We start from the raw sequence: 20,656 nt of genomic DNA on the forward strand, positions 1-20,656 counted from the left end.
CCCCACATCCCAGCTCCACTGGGCTTCCCCCACCACCACCCTTCGGGTCAGACCAGAGTCCAGCTCAGAGCTGCAGCATCCACCTGGAGCCAGAAGAGATGTGCCAAAGCCTGAGCCCTTGGATTTAAACCAAGCAAAACCCAACCACTTCAGGGGGTGCTTCAGACTCAGCTAGAGGCAAATTTTTGAGAAAACATTGCCAACTTGGCAGTGGTGCAAATCAAGCTCTCAGATCTGAACAGCTGCCCAGAGGATGAATGGGGCTGAAATTCAACACTAGTGCTGAATCCTGGGCTTTCAGCCTTCTTTTATTATTATTTTTTAATATCTTAAGGCATCTGGTCTGGGGGAAGTACAAGATGCAGATCTCCAAGCCATTATGCATTTTTCTCCATTCCCTTTGCCTTTCATTTCCTTCCTTACAAAGTGCACCGTACCAAGACTGTAAGACCACCACGTAGGAGAGATCTGATCAGGAAAATAATAAAAAAAAAGCAAAGCCTGACCTCCATTAGTTTTATTTAGGGTAAACCACTGCACTGTAGTTTATTTATTAACAACATAAAAAGCCATTGCCTATAGAATGTAGAATAAATACACATAATTTCCCCAGGAAGAGCACTGAGTTGGCTTCCTGAGGGGAAAAAACTATCACTTAATTGAAGCAAGAAATGTTCAATCCAATAATCTATAATTAGATATTTTATGGAATATGTTACCTAGAGATGTTTATTTATAAAATGTTTCCATCAATAATAAGTTGTTGGGAGGGGGAGAGAAGGTCCTTTCCTCAGCTGCTGGGATGAGTGTTTATGTTGGAGGGAATTTCAGGGGCAGTAAAGGAGGCTCTTCCTGCAGCTCATCCAAGCAAGCTTCCAGCCATGCTCACTGACAAAGGAAAGGGCTTTTCTTTTCTAGTGGAAGGTGTCCATGCCCATGGCAGGGGGTTGGAACTGGATGATCTTTAAGGTCTTTTCCAACCTGAACCATTCTGTGATTCTATGCTCAAAATAAAGAGACGTGGAGCAAGTTTTTGGGACTAGACCTGAAACAGGCATGGACATCAGAGACACTGTTGGAGCTGCAACCCATGACATTGTCATTTCAAAACCATTAGATTGCCTTAAAGACTCTTCCTTTCACATTCATGTTCTCCCAGAATACACTGGGCAGTTCACACAGCAGATGTGAGCGAATATTTGAACCCTGTTCTCATCAGATCAGCAGGACTTCAATGACACAGAAGGAAAAGTTGTCTCTAAGAGTCCCACAAACCCTACAGACCCAGGTGACACTCACAACCCTCCACTCACACCTTCCAGCTGCTGTTTTTCCTCCAGGCAAATTATTATTTCTGCTGGTTGCAACCCTGCCGCCGTTCTTATTACAAAGGCAATTTTTCCTCTCCCTTTAATTTGGGGTTGCTCAGTGCTCCAGCTACTGCTGCAGTGTGGTGAACTGTAAATTGTGTTTGAAACTACAAAGTGCAGAATAAAGCAACTGATTGAAGCAGTAAAAAGGAAAAAGAAAAGACCAGATCCATGTTGGTGGAAGAGCCGTAGAAAAGAAGATACTTCATTCATCAAGGTAACAAGATTTGGGAGGGAATATACATGTCAGAGATGAAATACAGGTGATAATTAACACATACCCCACACAAGACAATACTGTGGTGTAGAAACACCTGGGCAGAACTGTCAGGTGATTTCCAAAAACATCAGACTTCTTATAATGTCTAGTAATTCACAGAACACTAACAGAAAAACAGTCTGTCCAGAAAATAGTGAATTTGCACAGATATTCAGAACTGGGAGATATTCCCAACAGCACATGCTCATGTCCTTTTGGGGTTTTTTTGGTCCTAAAGCCCAGCTGAAAGTGCTGCTGTAGGAGTGTTTACATTCCCTCAAAAACTGCCTAGGAAGGGCTCGGTTGCCCTTGCAGCCACTGTCCTGGTGTGACTCTGCACGGCCACGAGCAGGGACTGGGGATGGAGGGAAGGTCAGGCAGCGGGAACAAAGCCCAGACACCGAGAGCGGAACTCGGGGTCTGCCCTCCCACCAACCTGCACAGGAAGGCTGAGCCACCCCCCTCCTCAAGCCAGCCGTGACCGCGGTTTGGTGCCATCAGACAGCACCGATGGGGTGCTGGGGAGGTGGCACTGCTGGAGCCACCAGAGAACACACACCAAGCCCTCGCTCCGAGGGCAGACAGCGAGGGGGACGCGCCGAGCACAGGACAGGGACCTGCCCCAGCAGGGAGGCAAAGGAAAAGGCCGTTTTCCAACTAAATGCTTTGTCTGGCGCTTTCAGGAGAGCCCACCTGCAGCCACCTCCAGCCTGCTGGAGCCGCTCAGCCCCTCTCCCACCTCCCCATCCGCCGCCAGGAGCGAGCTCGGCCACCTCCGATCCATCAGCGGTGTTTACACTTGGCTCCCTCGCTCTGCCACGAGCACGAAATGGGGGGAAAATTATAATAATATCACAAATGAAATTGAATGAGTAACAACATTTTCTAAGAACAGAATAAATACAGTTGGTGGCGCCTTTTTTTTTTCCAATTTAGTATTGTTTAATATGCATTTAATCAACCCATTCAGTATTATAGAGTCTATGTACCGTGACACCCTCCTATGCCACAGAGGAAGCATTCATAGGCCATTAGGCTAAAGTAATATGTATGAGGAACCACTTTTCCCCAGGGTGTAGTAACTATTTTTGCTCCCCAGTCGTCCCCATTAAATCATTAAACCTCATGACTATGCTTTCTGAACTCTACCCTGATCTTTAAAAAGCAGAACATTAAAGGGCAACTGTCACCCTCCATTGCACAGGCCTTGTGTTTTATATATTCAAAGCATTAAGCCTTTTGTCAGTCTATACATCATAAGCACTGGAAGACTGTATGCACAAACAGGAAATGTTTATAACTGATGTCCCTTTTATAGTGGATGTGCGAATGGGCAGGATAAAAAAGCTGAGGCTCGGCTATTTTATGGAAACTGAAGCAACGTGATTTTCCCCAGCTGCTTGCAATAAAACCATCTTCGTTACTTATCTTTATGTGGCCAGTTGCAGGAGGAAGGAGCAGCAGTGAAGCACAGGCAGAGAGCCGGAAGCCCAGGAGTCAGGAGGGGCTGTCAACTTTGGACTTACAGATCTCATTTCCCAACTTTATGGCAAAAGCTTAATTGGAGAACAGGAGCAGGCAGAGAACCTACTGGGAGAAGGTTGGGCTGGACTTACACGGACCCTTTGAGCTCCTGAAAGTCCCTTCAAATGCGTTGCTACTGAAATGCAGCCACACCCAGAGAGAAGGAGGAGCTGAACAAAGAATTAGGGGCACAACCACCTCTACCACAAGCCTGACAGCATCACTGCTCACTCCTTTTGAAGGCTTTTGAGAGACCTCTCACAGCAAAGTCTGCCATCTCCACTTTGCTTCTCATCAAACTGGGGGCTGCAGGTACAAGGAACAGGAGACAGTCTGAACACTGTGCTTTGCACAGCTGGGAAAAGGCTGAGAGACCATTCCAAACTCCCTCACAGAGCCTTGGAAAAGAAGTCTCTCAACTGCCTTATGCCTTGCAGCTTCATTTTGCTGTTGAGAAGGCAAATAATGCTCCCTCCTATGGCATGTGTTCAGAGCAAGGTAATTTTGCCAAGGCTTCTGGCATTCCCTCCCAGGTTTTTGGGGAACAAGATGCTGCGGACACCCACAGAAACATGGACTTTGACTAAGATTTTGGGCAAGTCACTTCCCTGCAACATGCATCCTTGTCCTGTGTGACCACTGAGCTTTGCAGAGTATGAATATTCTCTCATTAGTAAACTGGGAAACAATGAGTACAGGGCAGAGGTTTTAGCACTCAGGCAAGGGGAGACAGAAAACAGCCCCCGGGGAAAGATTTCTGAGATGGACACAGACAGCAGTAACTCTAAAAAAGAAAATTAGTAAATAACTTTCAAAGCAGAGAAAAAAACCCCCATAATAAATGCCAAGGTCAGGTGAGGGGCGAAGGAGAAAACACTTCTATGTTCTTGGGCCTGAATTACACAGGTACCATCGCACAGCTCCCTGACCCAGCTCAGCACGTTCCCCCAGCACCACACCAGCCCCCTCCCCATCCTTAGGCACCTGAGGACGCTTCCCAGCTACCTGCAGATCCCTTGTAAAACAACAGGGAATGTTAGGTTAACATGACTTAAGAGAGCGATAGCGCGGCGCACAAAATGTCAGAGCTTTCATGCTGGATGTTAACTTCCCAGCCAGTGGTATCAATCTGCAGCAAAACACAGTTATTTCATCATGACATCAGTTCACCTTTAAAGGCATATGGTAAAGCCTGCTTTGTGGCTTGCAGCAGATGAGCTTCCTATAATTACAATTTGAACTGTTCCACAGGCAGCTCTATAGATAGTGGATCAGTGATTAAAGTTGAAATCACAGGGTAAGTAGTTCTGTGACACCGTGAGTCACAACAATCATCAAAGACTCAACTCTGGTTTCTGATGAAGTGGAGATAGTGCAGTGATTCAAGTAGGGGACTGAGACTCAAGTGCTGCTACTTGGAGGCAGGAAAAGAGCAGACACATTCTTGAGGAAGATACTCAGTGCGTGCTATTGACTGGCCCCAAGCAAATCTTTAACCCTGCGTCTGGGAGAGAGCATGACTGTGCATCTCATTGCGGCGGGGCCCCGGTGTCACACCTGAGGATCACAGGCTCCAGTTAAACATTCCTCCTGCCGATTCCTCCCTTTGATTCGAGGAATAATGCATGCAGGGCACAGGACTGCCGCGGCAACGGGCTGAGGCATGCCTTGGTTTTTCCCTACAGAGCTTCCCTGCTCCCCGAGTATCCCGTCAGCACGAGGCATGGAAGGGAAAGAAATGTGCACTCACACTCTCCTACCCCTTGCTGACCCCCATCAGGAAGTAAAGCTCTCTTTTTTTATTATTATTATTATTTTAAACATACAAGAAGCCAGCCTCTGGTCTGCCTGGCAAGGAACTGAGAAAATCCTGCTGCTGCCTCTCTCCTGGAAGATAATGGGCTAAAGCATTCCCTTTCCCTAGTGCACCTCCATTAAACTTCAGTGAAGCTGATGCTGAGATAATTTTGATCCAGAAAAAAAAAAAAAATCAGTGGGTTGAAATCTGTTAGAAATAACCCACAAAGGAATCACCACAGCAAAAACCCTCATGCAGATAAGAATAAACTTAATTCCCAGCACAGTGATGCCTCACTTGCATATAAAGTAAAATGAACTTTAGCACCTGGAAGGAATTGGATGCCAGGTCGCTTTCCCTCTCAGGCTGTAAGATCTGCTCTTTCCCAGCCCTACACATCCCCACTGCAACGATACACAAATCCAGGTGCTGAAGAACTTTTACCATCTGTAAAATAGAGCAAAAGGATAAACTGAGGCATAGGGGGACTTTACACCCATGGCTCAGGTGACAGCAAGCCAAGAGCCACATCAGTGTCCTGTCCTAGCCCTGGTGGCACTGGACTGTGCTGTATCCCATGGGAAAGGGCCAGGAGGATGCTGAGGGACCCCAGCAGGAAAACCTCTGTTGGAGAACCCCATCCCATTGCAAGGTCCTGAGCTTTTAAGCTCAGCCAAATTCCACAGCCAGCCTGCAGTACTGTTTGCACCAGCTCAGATATTTTAAGGGAATTGCTTTCTTTACACTTTTCTTTGAAAGATGAAAGACACTTCATTTGGAGCAGGGAGGGGGAGGAGCAGCAAGCAGAGCTACAAAGCCAACAAGCTCCTCTCCTCGGGGAGATCATATCGTGGCTGCTGGCACTGACCAGGGGCAGGGATGGAGGGGTGCCAGCCCTGCCAGCTGCACAAAGCCATCCAGGAGGGCAGGGACAGGCCCTGTGCTCAGCACCACTGCTCCACTTGAGGAACAGGGTCAGCCCAGCTGGGACAAGTCCGTTCTCCACACCACGGTGTCCTGGGGACAGTTCCTCTGCCCCAGCTGATGCTCCAAGGGGAAAGACAGGAATGGGGGAGCAGGGCATTAGGTCCAGGCCAGCACCTGATGCCCTGAAAGGAGGTGATCTGGTGGACCAGCCCTGCCCAGCTTTCACATGTCACTGGCTGTCTCAGCACACCTCAAGCACTTTGTGACTATCTATGGGAATATGAGTGTTGAACACTGATATAAGGAGAGGCTGGCAAAGATAGAGAAGAGGAAAAAAGAGAAGCTAAACAAGAGAGTAGACCTGACCCATCAGGTTACAAGGAAATCCTGGTCATGTCCTGGCAGTGTCACACTGGGGACTTGTGACCGTCCAAGACTTAGACCAAAAGCAAAGCCTTTAGTGCAGGAATTAGAGCTTCTGAGGAGTTTACCATGAGGTTTGGTCCTAACTTTAAGGTGCTCATTTAAAGAGGATAAACTGAAGCAAATAGATGAACTTGCTTGGGAAAAGGACAAAAAAGTTATTCCCCACAGGACATTTTGAAGCAAATATTCCCTGGAGTTTCAGAACCACAACCCCACGTATTTGCTCAAGCAATTGGAAGACAAAGCTTTCTGCTTTCCTTGTCATCCCCCATAGAAATTCCCAGCAGGTTTTGGTCTTCTGCAAGAGATTCCCAACCCAACAGCCCCCCTGGAGATCAACACCCAGACCAACAGCACAGAGCATCCACTGCTGGAATCCTCTCTGCTGGCTGAGCAGGGAAGGGTTAAGCCCACGGGCGCCTCCAGCACAGCACACCAAGGTCCTTCCCAAGGCTGCAGGGAACAAAGCAGCCATCAGTCTATATTTGGCCTTTGCCCTTGGATCATTTATGACTTATTCTTCACCTCTGATGACCACAGCAGCAAGCTTTCAATCTCTTGCTCCCTAGCCTGGAGCAAGGGCTCTCCCTCCCCCTGCCTTTAAAATCACACCATTTGCAATTAAAAGCGACTGCCAGGAGGTCTCAAGCAAGTCTTCCCTTGCCCCTTCATGCCCTTTGCCTTGCAAAGACCAGACTTGGGGCATGATATCACACCCAGGCCAGGATGAGGTGGTGGTTTTCTTGTATCAGGATGTGGGGAGCAGGGAAACAGAGACATCTTGCCAGACTGCAGCTTAGAGTCTACCCTTCAGGCTTAGAGAGAAGGTCTAAAGGGAACAAGCTTGGGTGGCCTTTTACTTTATAGACTGTGGAGTTAAAAAGGGATCCTGCTGTGATCCAAAATAAGCCTCGTTTAATCACTTGGGCTCGGATCCACAACCACAGACCTTTGAGAGCAGCCTTACAGTACCAAACCAACCTTGTAAGCTCCCACCCCTCGCAGGCACCAGCAGCATCACCAGGAGGTGCAGAGGTTCACCTCAGCACAGAGAGCAGAGCTGGGCCATTTTGAGCATTGCCCACCTCCAGGTTGAGCCCAGCAGTGACACAGACACCAAGCACACAGCAGGTAAAGGCAGGGGTTATTTCCTCTCCATTAACCAGGTCTCCAGAGGGGAAGGAGCAAACTGCAGCTGTGATACCTCACCCCTGCAAGGGTGGTAACCACGAGCTGATGGCTCTTTAAACCAGAGCCTCACCAGCCTGAATTTTCCTTCTGCAATGTCACCTCCACCTTCCTCGTTTATCAACAGGCTGAGCTGCTGGTCAGAGGCAAAGCCTCTCTCCTCTAAGAACACATTTATGGAACTAGAAGCTGCTGAGGTCCCACCAGATGGGTTGCAGTCAGGAGAGCTGGTGTTTGTTTTCTTGGACCCAAGCTGAGCCTTTTGTTCCTTGCCCAGCCAAAGCAGCTCCTTGCTCACACCACCCTCTCCCACTTCACTCAGGAAAATCTCTCTGATGTAAACACACAACATAATCCTGAAAAGGAAGACAGAAGCCTTGCAAGCGTTCCTTGTTCTGAGACACCTTTATCAGGACTTCAAAGAGCTCCTGGGAAGCAACACCCCAAGTGTTCTGGAGGGAAACTATTCCAGAGCCTTCACTGCTCACAAGTTTCTACTCTTTGGAGTCCCAGTCCTGCTCAACCTCACACACTCACCCTGAAGTCAACTAAATCCATAAGGGCTGATAGTATCAAGGGATGAGTCAAGAAGTCAATTAGCCTTCAAAATCCTTTTTAAAAACAAAACAAAGGCAAGAAATAGACCCACAATGGATCTAAAGTATTTGATGGTGCCTCATCACAGAATAATTAGATTATTTTCTTTCACACTCAATATGTTTACACAATTGAGCAACAGTCTGAGACCCTCTTGATTCATGTAAGTGGGTAGGGGAGAGGAGGAGGGAATGCAGGCTGCAGGGGTGCTTTTCCAGGCAGAAATCCATGCATGCAATGCAACAGCACTCAGCTCCTCCTCTCCCCTTTCCTTACAGTCACATACACTTGCAGTCGGTGCTCATTTGAGAACTACAGCCCTGCAAACACCAAAGGGCTTGCAGAACTCTGCCAGCTTTACGTATTTCTAGGAACTAATTTTCCCTCTCATGCAAAGTCTTATCTCCTCCAGCTCAGAGCACTCCAAGTTGCAATATAAAATACGCTCGTGTTTTTTCCCCAGCAAAGCAAAAAGATGCTGTTTTCTGCTGGTTTGTTTCTTTTTTTTTTTTTTTTTTTTTTTTAAAAAACCGTGTAGCTTTTTTTTTTTTTTTTTTTTTGTTAAAAAGCCAGTTCCCTCAGCTTTAACTAGCTAATTTTCCTGCAGAAACAGTACATTTCTTTTATGTGTTAATTTTTCTTCCTCTATTTGCACTTCACAGCATGCAGTGACATGCCAGGCATTGAAGAACAAGCCTCTTCCACTTTCTTCTGGGATGACAAATACTCCTGGTGCAGAAGACCAAAATGCCTCTGTGAATTCAGCTGTATTTGTGCATTTTGTGGGAAGAGGTTTCTTCTAATGGTGCAGTTTTCACTAATATAATTCAATTCATCTTGTGTTAACCTTTTTCCATACAGAATTAACAGGAAAGTATCTTGCTTTGGAGCCTTGTGAGGAGTTTTTCCACCCAAACTGTGATCCATGCTTCCCAATGAAAGGTTGCCAAGCCACAAACTCAAGATATTTGGGGGGGCGGGGGGAAGAAGAGGTGGTTTGCTTCCAAAATCTCCACCTAGGAAGTCATTTGTTTTATCAGAGCTGCTCAAGCAAAACCCATGAAAAATTCCCAGATACCAGGAGGGTTGATTGCTGCCAGCAAATACTACCACCAACAACCCAAGAGGGACCCTGCTGGAATGGCACAGCTATTTGTATATAAGAAAGCCACAAAACTGCAAGTCAAGGTGAAAAGAGATGCCTGGAAGATGACAGAAAACATCTCAAACTGCTTTAACCCTTGGCCACTGTAAAGAATTTCCCCAAACACACGATTCACCCTTTTGTTAGACAAGGGCTCCAGATTTCCCCACTGAGTCACAGACTCAGTCCACTCAGCAAAACCTCTTGATTCAGAAAGTTCATAACAAATAACCCCATAATTAACCTGATACCCCCCAAGATCTCAGCTCCACTTTCAAGAGGTGACATCTGCCCCTCCTGTCAGTTCAGAAAAGTAGAATCAAGAGCTCCAAAAGTAACATCAAGAGCCCAGAGCTGGGCTCAAACTGAAAAAAATAAAGCTTGCTTTTCTTATCCCCTTCCTGAACTGTCTTCTTGTCTGGGCCTAAAATTCTCCAGCTATACAAGCCTAAACTCAAGCTGCCACAAACACTGATGGGAACTGCCCAAGTCCCCCTGTACAGCAATTGTTCCTCCCTAAGAAAATAATCCACGCTGTGGGAGCAAGTGGGTCTGACAGGACAGTACTCCGTGGGGTCTGTCACCCTCCAGTGCCATCTCTCTCCCCAGGAAGGCTGTGCTGTCCTTGCAGCTTCTTCCCAGCACAGATGCCTCCAGCTTCAGATCCTCAGCGTTCCCCTTGCCCTGCCCCTGCTCCCCAGCATCCCCCTCACCCCATGCCTGGTGTTGCAGGAGGATTTTTCCAACTGGAGTGTGAAGTCAACTTGAATTCCCCACCCAACAGTTTGCTGAGTATTAACATTCGCCTTCAGTCGCTTCCCCTCTCCGCTGCTGACAACTGTTAATTTTGTCACATCAGCCACTTTTGTAGATTTAACTTCGCTCTCCTGCTCCAGCCATTGTAGCTCGATAATAAATCAACAGTCTGGAGGCTTCACGTGGAACACAAAGGCCTTTATGGTGCACGTGAAGATGGGAATCTTTACATTTTTAAGTAGGACTTTGTCACATTCATGAGGGGTAATAAAAAAATTTACATTTTGACTTTCAGGAAGAAAATGTGATGGTGGAAAAATGCCGTTCCTGTATCTTGCTCAGGACGCACGACACGCCTCAGGGCCCACAGAGAAGGTCGTGTTGCACTTCCAGCCACCGGCTCTGCCAGGCAAAAATGGTTTGCAACTTCCCCCGAGGATGCTGAGGACAGCCCTTGCAGGCAATTCTGGGTTTAACTGGATCTTCCTGCTATGTCTGCTTTCGGAATTTGTACATCCCTTGCACGGGGAGAACAGCAGGACCCACCCTCCAAGACAAAGCCTTCCCAACCCTGCTGACCACCCAGGCAAGGTAAGTGCCCATCCCATGGAATTCCATAATCTTACTGAGGGAACTGTTTACACACACAAGCACCTCCACAAGTGGAGGAAGGACAAAGCATTCCCAGGGCCCAAAGCTGGCTATGACCGTGCATCAAAACCACAAGGCAGCACTGCCTTCGAGTTCCTCATAGTGTCCATGTCAGACAGCCCTGGCATCCCAAAGGGCACATGATTCCCTGCATTGCTCCCACTCACAGATGGCAGCAGGGCCCTTCAACACATAGAGGATGGAAACCTGCTCCGGGAGAGCAGAGAACAACCAGCAGAAGCCTCTCCCCAGCCAGCAGCTCGTGTGAGATGGGGCAGCTGGTTCCTTACTCCCGCTAAAAGGAGTCTAAACATGTGCTGAGGGGCAGCGTGGGGGGCCAGCAGGCTCTGGCTGCCCTGGTGCTCCCCACGGCGAGGGCTGGCGGGGCCGGCACAGCCCCGGCACGGCCACTGTGCCAGGACAGGGCCAGGGGGCTGGAGCAGGACAAGACAAACACCCAAATGCCTGAAAACCCCTCTCTCTCTCTCTCTCTGCAGACAGCCCTTTGGGGAGGGTCTGCCCTAAAAGGAAAGCTGCCTTTTAGGAGTGGCGGCGGACGATCCAAGCCCAGCGTTTTCCACAGATTATCCCTTCCTGTCGTTCCCCTTCTGGCCCCGGCTTGCAGCCTCGCAAATGCCAAGGGTCCTTGCAGCATGCACAGGCAATCTGTCCTTTAATGAACTCTGCCAGCTCGAGCTAAAGATGTAGAGTGTACCTTGGAGCGAGGCGGGGGGAGAGAGGCAGCAGCCTCCTCTTGCCCTGTGGATGATAACCTCACATGCATATTATTTCCCACCATAATCCTACTGTTTTTAATTAGTGCGCTGTAAAAAGAAGCACCACCACATCTCCAAGGGGAAAAGGAGGAGGGAGGAGGGGAGGGAAGGGAAAAGAAAAAAAAAAAAAAAAGAAAATCAGCACAGAGGATTCTGTCCAACTTTTCCAAAAGCTTAATAGATTTTTAAATGGGGTTATTAACACCACCTATGAATTATTTTAGGGACCTAATTATAAAAAAACAAAACCCAGTTAATTAGGTTTCCTGAACTTGCCTTGACACAGGTGAAACAAGATCTCTAAATGCAGGAGGATTGAAAAGCGAATCACTTCAAACAAAGAATCAATGAGTATTATTGCAGAACCAATTGAACAATTACTTCTTTAATTGTTGGCACCCTGCTACCTTCACTTAACAACAGGATGGATCAGCAGAGTTACTTAACCTCCTCCAGTAACTAAAAAGTACACTGTTAGAGCCAAAAGAGACTGCTGCACTCGGGAGGAATTGCTGGAGGTGAATTAAGCTCCTGCACAGCCGTGGGGCTGCACTGCTGCTGCCCCTCAGGACCTGCTCGCTCACGAGAAGCCACAGGGGTTTTGATCCGAGTGGTGATGACAGAGCTCATCCTGCAGCTCCCACACCACAGCACTGGCTAGGTGAGTACATTCTCTCAGGATGTGCAGGGACACAGAACGGCTGAGCAGGACTGAGGGTTCCTCTCCTCGCCATCACAGCCTTGGGGGGGATTTAGACACACTGCTCCGGATGAAACCAGACACAACCCCTCTCAAACCACTGGGAAAACCCCAGCCTGGAGCCTCACCACGATGTTACAGATTTACTGTCTCAAAACCCGAGCCAAGCCGGCGCTCAGGGCACGGGGCTGGCAGGGAGAGGGCGGTGGGCGAGCAGCGCAGCGCTGGTGGCAGAGCACCGGGCTCCTCTGGCACCCATCCTCCTGCCCGCCCCACAGAATCCCACCCCGCAAATCCCACCGCCCAAACCCAGCGATGCCGAGTAAAAACAAGCGAAGATGACAGAGCGCCCTCTGATGTTGTCAGACAGGGCAGTGGGGGAGCCTGGGGCGTCCTGCACCCGCCCAGGCGGTGGGTGACAGCAGAGCCTGGCACAGGCTGCCAGCAGCTCTCTCCTTGGGGATCCCCTGCCAGCCAGCCACAGTCCTCCTGCTCTGCACCACCCAGCCCTGTGCCTCCTCCCAGCCCAGCCAAGGACACGGTTTTGCCCGTGGACCAGCAGGACTGGGAGCAGTTGTTACCCGCTCCGTGGAGGACCCCGCTGCACTAAGGGGATTAGCTCGGTCTGTGCTCTGCCTGCACGCCAAGAGCTTAACTGAGCCTTCACAGCCTGGCCAACAAAGTGCTCCCGAAGCAGCACTGAAAACAAACTACAGGCAGCATGAAAAACAAAGATCAGTCCCAACCACGCAGGCAAGGAGGTTCTAGAGAAGCTCCTGCTCCACACGGGCACCTCCACATCACACAGAGCTCACTGTGCATAAACTTAACCTCCCTCCCCTCACACGTGTGTGATGTGGCAAGTTCAGGCTCTACAAAGAGAGCCTCAAAGTACACAAGTTGCTCCCCAGTCACCTAAATTTGGAACGGCTGAGAGCTCTGTCCAGAGACAGACACCAGTGCTGTGTCTGGGGGTAGCAGAAGTGGGGCTGGTACCTCTTGGCACCATTGCCCCACGGTGAGACCCTCCAGCCACAGCAAATAACAGAAAAGTGCTATTGAACAAGTCAATAAAATGCTCAAAATACAGAGGTAATCTTTTCTATCTGCAGCTGTTGCTGGAAACTAGGCTGGCAGTTATCAGAGTGTAAACACAGCTTGGGAATGAAGGTAATAACAATGGAATACACTTTTCTTTAGGTTAAAAAAAAAAAAATCCCATTTTAGTATGTAGGAGCGAGCATTTCTGTGCTCAGAGCACACAGGCCAGATAACAGGGAAGCAGCCAGCACAGTGCATGTGTTTAATACCCCCGAGTTCATCTGAGATTGGGTGGCAGAACCCTGGAGCCGCGGAGGTGAGCGCTCGAGATGATCACTGCTCACGGACATTGTTTCAGGCGTATAACGTTTTACCCTTATGTGGCACTTTTCACCTCGGCTGACTTCCCAAAGTACATCATTTCGCAGATGTGGAAGTGCCAGCTCTCCTGTATATCAACAAATGCTGCATCTCACCCCTCATGGCAAAGGAGATGACAAATGCAATAACCCCTCGACAGCGGGAGCAGATAACGCGCAGCGGGTGGCATATGCTGTATAAAATAAAAATAAAAAGAGGGGGAGACTAGATACTTCTGTACCCACACACGAAGGCTAAACCCCTCCCAAAAATCTTCAAGGCAAAAATAAAATATCAAGTAAAACGCAGTCACTCGGGTGTCACCGACAGCTCATTTACAAACAGCCACTCGATGCCAAAGGGAAACAACAAGCTGAAAATGAGGATGCTTGGTCTGGCAGCACAGCAAGGACTGTCTGATCCAAAATCCTCCACAGCAAGTGAGAATGGGCTTGCAAAGGCTCGGGGAGCCCCAGCAGCAACACTACAAGTGGGTATTGCATGTTGGAGATCTTCCTCTGTGGCCCTCAAGTTTGTTGCCAGAAACCTTCAGCAGCGATTCGGTGCAGAGGTGTTTTGGTTTTTCTTTCCTAACCATTTATATGGAACTGCTCCTATTTCATCCATTGAAACTTAAGGTCTAATTTTTCCTAAAAAGCCTAGATTTTAAAGTCAAGATAACACACATACCAAGAATCACACTTTATATACAGTGCTGATAGCCACAAATCAGACCAGAAATGCCACATCCCATCTTTACAAGTGGAAGCAATTAGAATAAAAAAGTCCTTTTCCCCCACATGCACCACTCTCCTTATGTGAAAAAAAAATCCTAGTTTTGACCATTTTATTTAAAAGCATCCTTGTGAAGTTGTGTTTAGCAGCCCATTTGATTTTACAAGTGTAAGAGCACAGTTCTTAATAGGTATCACCTATTTAATTTTAACATTAACCTTTCGGGACCGTGATTTGATGTGACAGCACAGAACACCTGAAGCCAAAGCTGCTGCCGGTCCCTTCCATTTACAGCCTCGCTGCTTGTATTTTTAATTAAAGCCTGGACTTCTCGCTCTTGTTACCATTTCTTGGTGTTATTTTTTGAAGCCCTTCATTTCTGTGCCCTTTGCTCAAGGGGGAAGCTGTGGCTGGGGGGGGAATGGTGCCCCTCCGACCCGGATTGCCCGGCAGTGACGCTGCTCAGCCTGTTTACATCCTTCAGCTGATGAAGAGTGGCAGCGGGAAGAGGAGCAGAGGTGGTTTGTAGATGAGCTTATTTTCGCTGGGCAAAAGCAAAGCCACCCCTCTGCAGTGATGTTATTAAGCTCTTGTCAGCCCACAAGCACTTCCCAGCCAGCGCTGGGCACCTTTGTGTACTTTAGGGAGAAGGAGGGGGAGCGATTCCAAAGTGGGAGCCCGGCAGGGCAGGCACTGCACGTCCCTGCCTTCCCATTCCTGCCCTGACAATTCACCTGAACCCGACTGTCACCTTGACACCCATCGGAGACTCCGAGAGCCAGAAATAAACTGATCAAATATGCAATAAGCGGTCAAGCAGTGTCCCCCACAGGCAAGGAGAGATTGGACTCCCTGTTTATAAGCGGCGCTCGGCAGCCAAGATGCTCTCTCCTCTCTCAGATCCGAGGGAAAGGGGATTCTCTTCACCTCCACGATGCAACAAGAACCAAATTTAGCTTAAGAAAACACACCACATTAAGTAAGAGACCTAATGATAGTATCCTTGTCCGTTTTTTTAAATTAAATGATGTTCATTAAAGGAACATCACCTCCCCATAATTAATTTTGCTTTGAGAAGGAAAGGAAAAAGCTACAGACAATTAATGTACCATGCAAGCTCTGGTAGATGCTCCATATATTTCCTCCCTACGACCACCCCTCCTCCCAAACAGCATCTCTGCTCATCTCCCCTCCACTCCTGAAAGCAGGGACTGAGTTTTTTGGCAGGGAAGCTGCACAATAACACAGCAACCCCTGTCTGCTTCACCCAGCCTGACAGCCCTTCGACAGGGTTACACGTTCAAGTATTGATATCTGCAATCATATTCCCCACTTCCCAACTTACAGAGATCCAAGAAAAGACACCCAGACAATGAAATCAATGGGACAGTGATGAGTCTTTACAGAGTAACATTACTCCTGAACCAAGATGAATAAAAGTATTTGGATTGCAGCAGAGTGGAGGCAGGGTGGCAGGGAAAGGGGTACATTTAATTTTGGTATTTTATATCATTATGTACATTTTCCCTGAAGATTTAAAGCCTGGCAGAAAGAACAAGAATGCATGGCTGATGAGCCAAAAATGGGCAAGTAATCACAAATAAAATAAAATTATTCTTCAGCTGTGAATCAGTAGACAGCACTTCCTACAGGCCAGCATGCACAAAGGCAGTGACACGTGTAAGGTCGGAGAGTGATAAAATCAATAATTCCCCAAGCTGGGAAGAAGAGCCCAGTGGTTTCAGCAAATGACACAAATTAGCCCTCTCTCCACGGCTGTGTGCAGCTATTTTGGAAGCCTTCAGGAATGAAACCCTCCTCGCCCCAGGAAGGTAACAGAACCTGTCCCTGTGCATCCCTGCCCCTCTGTTTATACAGACAGGGATAAAGATGCAGCTTGTAGGTGTTTGCTTATTTTATCAAACAGCAAATTGATTGTAGCTGTTGGATAAAAGCACTGACATTTCATAAACTGCACAGAAGAATTTTGCTGACACAAGTCAAGATAAGTCCAATTTGATTAAACTAACAAACTCTTCTGGAAACAAGTACAGATTTGTCACTGCTTTTATCAACCCCGAACTTTTACTACCTTGGCTCCTAAACATGTAGGTGTTAGCCAACAGCACAGCCTGACTCGAGAGGGACTAAATCAAATCACCTTAAACCCCACGCTTTTGGCCAAATTGGCACCACACTGTGCTGAAACCAGGGCTGAGGCTGCAAAGCTTAGAGAGCCCCTGTCACAAACAACACACACATTCTTTCAGAGCCGAGCAGGGCTCTGGACCAGGGTGGCACAGAGGATTCCTTCAGGTGAGAAGCAGGAAGCCATCCTACCCCCGAGGAGTCTGGGCTCTCACAAGTGTGTGTTATCCACACTCACTGTTGGTACCAACCTGGTGTCTTTCACATTTTTCCTACATCCCAGGGTGCTGCCAGCAGGATGGTACTCAGCTGGGCTGGAGGCTGGCAGGGGGAATGCTCTACTCTGCCTCTCCTGTGGGAGGTTCTCCCTCCCCTCTGTGTGTGTCAGGGCAGGCAGGAACACAGGAGTTCACAGGAGCTGGAAACATGTCCTGAGGACAGGAAAGTGAATCTTCCCAATCCTGCCCTTGGTAACAGAGCCAGCTGAAATATCTGTGAACTGAACTAGCAGTGAACTGAAACCCACCCCCCCTTTCAGGTTCCTGTTCTTGGAAGGCTAACGTGGATGTCCAGGTTTTGCTGGAGATGACAAATACTATAAATAGGAAGTTTCACTTCTTTTAAACTTTTGCACAATTCAGACCACTCTCAGATGTTGTGTTCAGGTGAGACCTCAGTGGAGCCCAGAGAGCTTCATTCCTTAGGGTGGTGACTGGCCAGGCCCTTCCCCACCCCATGGGCACACTCAAAGCTATTCCCTCTCCTTTACACACATCACACCCGGCCTTTGGATAGCTGCATTTTTGAAAAACTGTTTGTGTAATGTATGAAGACTAACTTGGATTCATGAATATTTGATTTAATATACATTTATTTCCCCTAAAGGAAGATACATTTTATTTAATACTGATTGCAGTTCTTATTACCTTCCTAAACCCGGCACACCACTCAGCATTCCAATTATGCCAGCACGCTATAGTTATGGCTGAGGAAGCACTTTCATTATAAGCTTCTGTTTTCAGACACTTGTAAAACTCCCACCATTGCATACTCTTCCCCCAGCCCCTCCTGCAAAATAGCTGAAGATGCTCCAGCATCTTCTCAGCCCAGACAGAGCAAGGTTTACACCTGGTTGGACCAAAACTTCCTACTTGTGATTTAAACCCATGATCCGGCACAGATCTGACAACAGCAACAACATCGTACTAAAAAAACTGAATTAAGTAAAAATTAAACCCCCGCTTCTCAATTTATATTGCTTGAAATTATTTTAAACCCGGACCAACTTTAATTCAACCACACAGCACAGTGTAGAGTGAGTAACCCTATACACATCATTCCCTAAATCCCATATGGTTGCTGTGACACTTGGAGGCCTTGGGTACAGAGAACATACAAAAGGAACAGAAGCCCAACAGCTCATATATTTTTTCCCCACAAAGCTTGCATTTGCTGAAGAAATCCCTCCTCTCTCAGGAGATCAATTGCATTTATGGAGCAGAGTTACTGCTAAAGAAGAGGCAACACTTCAAGTGACATTTTGCCTGGTGTCTTTATGTCCCTGGCTGGGATGCCGAGTGTTCCAACGTGCTCAGAGCCCTCCAGGATCCCCTGGCTGATTTAGGACAGCTGTGGACTTAAGAGAAAAATACTCCCCCCCCCGTTATCTTCATGACTGCAGTCAATCTCAGCAGCCAACATTTGGAAGAGAGTTGGTTGGCTGGTTTTACAGCTTAAACGGTGCTAAAAAGAATCAGCACAGGTCATTCTGCTTCCTCTCACCCAAAGTGTTACAAAGCACTTTGTAATGTACCCACCACCTTCAGGTTTGACTTGCAGGTCCCTCCATCAGCTGCCAAAATGCAATGATCACAGAGGTGGAAAACCAGCCACTCCAGACAGAACCCAACGTTTCAGTGGGAGACTCAAAAATATTACTCAGTCAAGTAAAATGATTGCATGCACTCGAGGGGGGGAAGTAATTAGTGATTTTTAAATTCTGACCAGGACAAAGAGTAAGATACAAGAGCCTGCTTGGGCAAAGGGTGCCTGGGAATTGTCCGAGGGGCCACGAGTGGAGATGCTCCATTCTGCACAGCGAAGGCAGGACGGGGGCTGACATGAATAGGAATGCTGATTACTTCTACCAGCGCTCAGGAAATGCTCTCCCATCTCATTGAAGTCCCCGGAACAGTATAATTGGTTCAATTGTCTCACTCAGCCCGTATCTGCAGCGATCTGGTGAGCTCTGCCAGCCCATTCCTGCCTTCAGCTGCAGCCCCCCCTCCCACACACAGCCTATCCCATATTAGAGTCAAGATTAGATAAGTGGGGTTTTGCTTTGTGCTGTAATGTGTTACTATTTCATGCTGGGATGTATAAAAGAAAAATGCAAACACGCACCAAAGGGGAAGAAAGGGAGGAAAGGAGGCGCGGAAGACATTTGTTTTGAGGCTTCCTTACTCTCTTTAATAAAGAATTTTTTTCAACAGGTTGTGATCTGATTGCTTGTTCAGATAGTAGAGGGGTTGGGATGTAAATACGTGACGTGCACCAAACCTGGCTGGAGAACTGCAGGGCGTGGGATGCTTGGAAAAGTCACCCACTTAACATCACAGCAAACTGAGGGCCCACTCGGGACCAGCGACAGAGGGAAAAGTCCTTGCCATGAGGAGCTTGCAATTCGAACTACAGCCGAGGATACGACTGGCAAAGGCATTGCTGGGTCGGGAGATGATGGAGGGAGCAGCTGCCAGGCTGGGAGCCCTCCGGAACAGCTCGGAGCCCGAGGTCAGCCTGACTCAGCACACGCTGGCTCTGCTCCCCGTACGCCCCCTCTCTTTAAAGCTCATCATGCTCCCGGCAGACCCCGGCCAGCAGAACAGCACATATCCACCCACAAAACCTGCCGCTGCGAGCTCCGGCTCCCACCGCCGCGGCTAAACCTCTCCCGCTCCGCATCCCTGAGCCCGGGACACCTCCTCCCGCAGGGCAGGGCTCTGGGCTCGGCTCAGCACGAGCCCTTTGCACCTTCCCAGCGCTTCCACAAACTGAGCCAACCTCCCCTGCCCCTCTCCCGGAGAGCCACAAATCCCTCCCTTTCACAGCTCGGAGGACCGAAGCTCGCAGGGATTTAAGGCTGAATCCCACGAGCTTCAAGGAAGAGAACTTACATTCTCCCCCCTGCCCGGGTCCCCCGAGGCAAAGCCTCAGCCGTGCCCGGGAGCAGAGGTGGCCCCAGCCCTGGGGGACATGGCCAGAGCCATGCCCGGGATAAGGGCTCCCTCTCCCGTTCCAACGGCGGCGACCTCTGCCTTTGGGTGAAGCCTCGAAGGCCAAGCGAGATCCCAAAAGCAGCTGTAAAACTCTGGGGAGGATCAGGGAAGTACCGCCAAGCTCCAGACCGGGGGATCCCCAAGTGGTTATTAACCAGAAAACAGATAAGGAAAGACATCCAAAAAAATTATGATTTCCACAGGGCGGGAATGCCAGGGTGAAACGCCAGCGGCTTTGTTTGGATTCCCAGCACCAGCACAAAGCTTTGGCTTCACAAATCATTCAGAGGATTAATTTAGTGTTTACCAGTAGCCTTTCTCCCCGTTGCTCCTTCATGTTATGCACAAAAAAAAAAAAAAAATCATCATCTTTGCCTCCTTGAGACTCCCATCATCCATTACTGCCTGGCAGGGGGAGGAGGGAGGCGTGGGGTGAGACAAGGGAGCATCATCCTCCTCCAGCCCTCACCTTAATTTGAAATCCTGGTCCCCCCCACTCCAGCCCTGAACACGGGCATTTCCTGCCTCTTGGCTCTGCCCATCAAATCATTATTAATCTTTCTGGCCTGTGTATATTCATTAGATAAACACGGAAACTGTGATGTTTTTTATTGTCTGCTCTGTACACATCATAACCCTGGGAAGACAAGATGAATTTGACAGCTAATGTAAAAATTACAGCAGGCAATAGATCTTAGATTTGGGTGGAACACCAAGATGAGAGTTAATCAATAAAATCCTAACTTAGGTATTGTATGAAATGGCACTTCATTCATTATTAGGAGTTGGTATAAAACGTGATTTACTGGTTTGATATATTGGCCCTTCACCTCAGGGACCTATTTTCAAATCCAGTCCAATCCAAAGTGACTAAAGATCCCTCCAGCCTGAGGGCTTGGGAAGGATACTGGGTTGCTAGAAATTTATGTGAGCTTGCTTGTAATACAAGCAAGGAGCTGTAGGCAAAGGAATGGCACGTGG

Source organism: Manacus vitellinus, unplaced genomic scaffold (genome assembly GCF_001715985.3).
Source record: "Manacus vitellinus isolate BGI_N305 unplaced genomic scaffold, ASM171598v3 scaffold_76_pilon, whole genome shotgun sequence".
In the NCBI taxonomy this organism is placed as follows: Eukaryota; Metazoa; Chordata; class Aves; order Passeriformes; family Pipridae; genus Manacus; species Manacus vitellinus.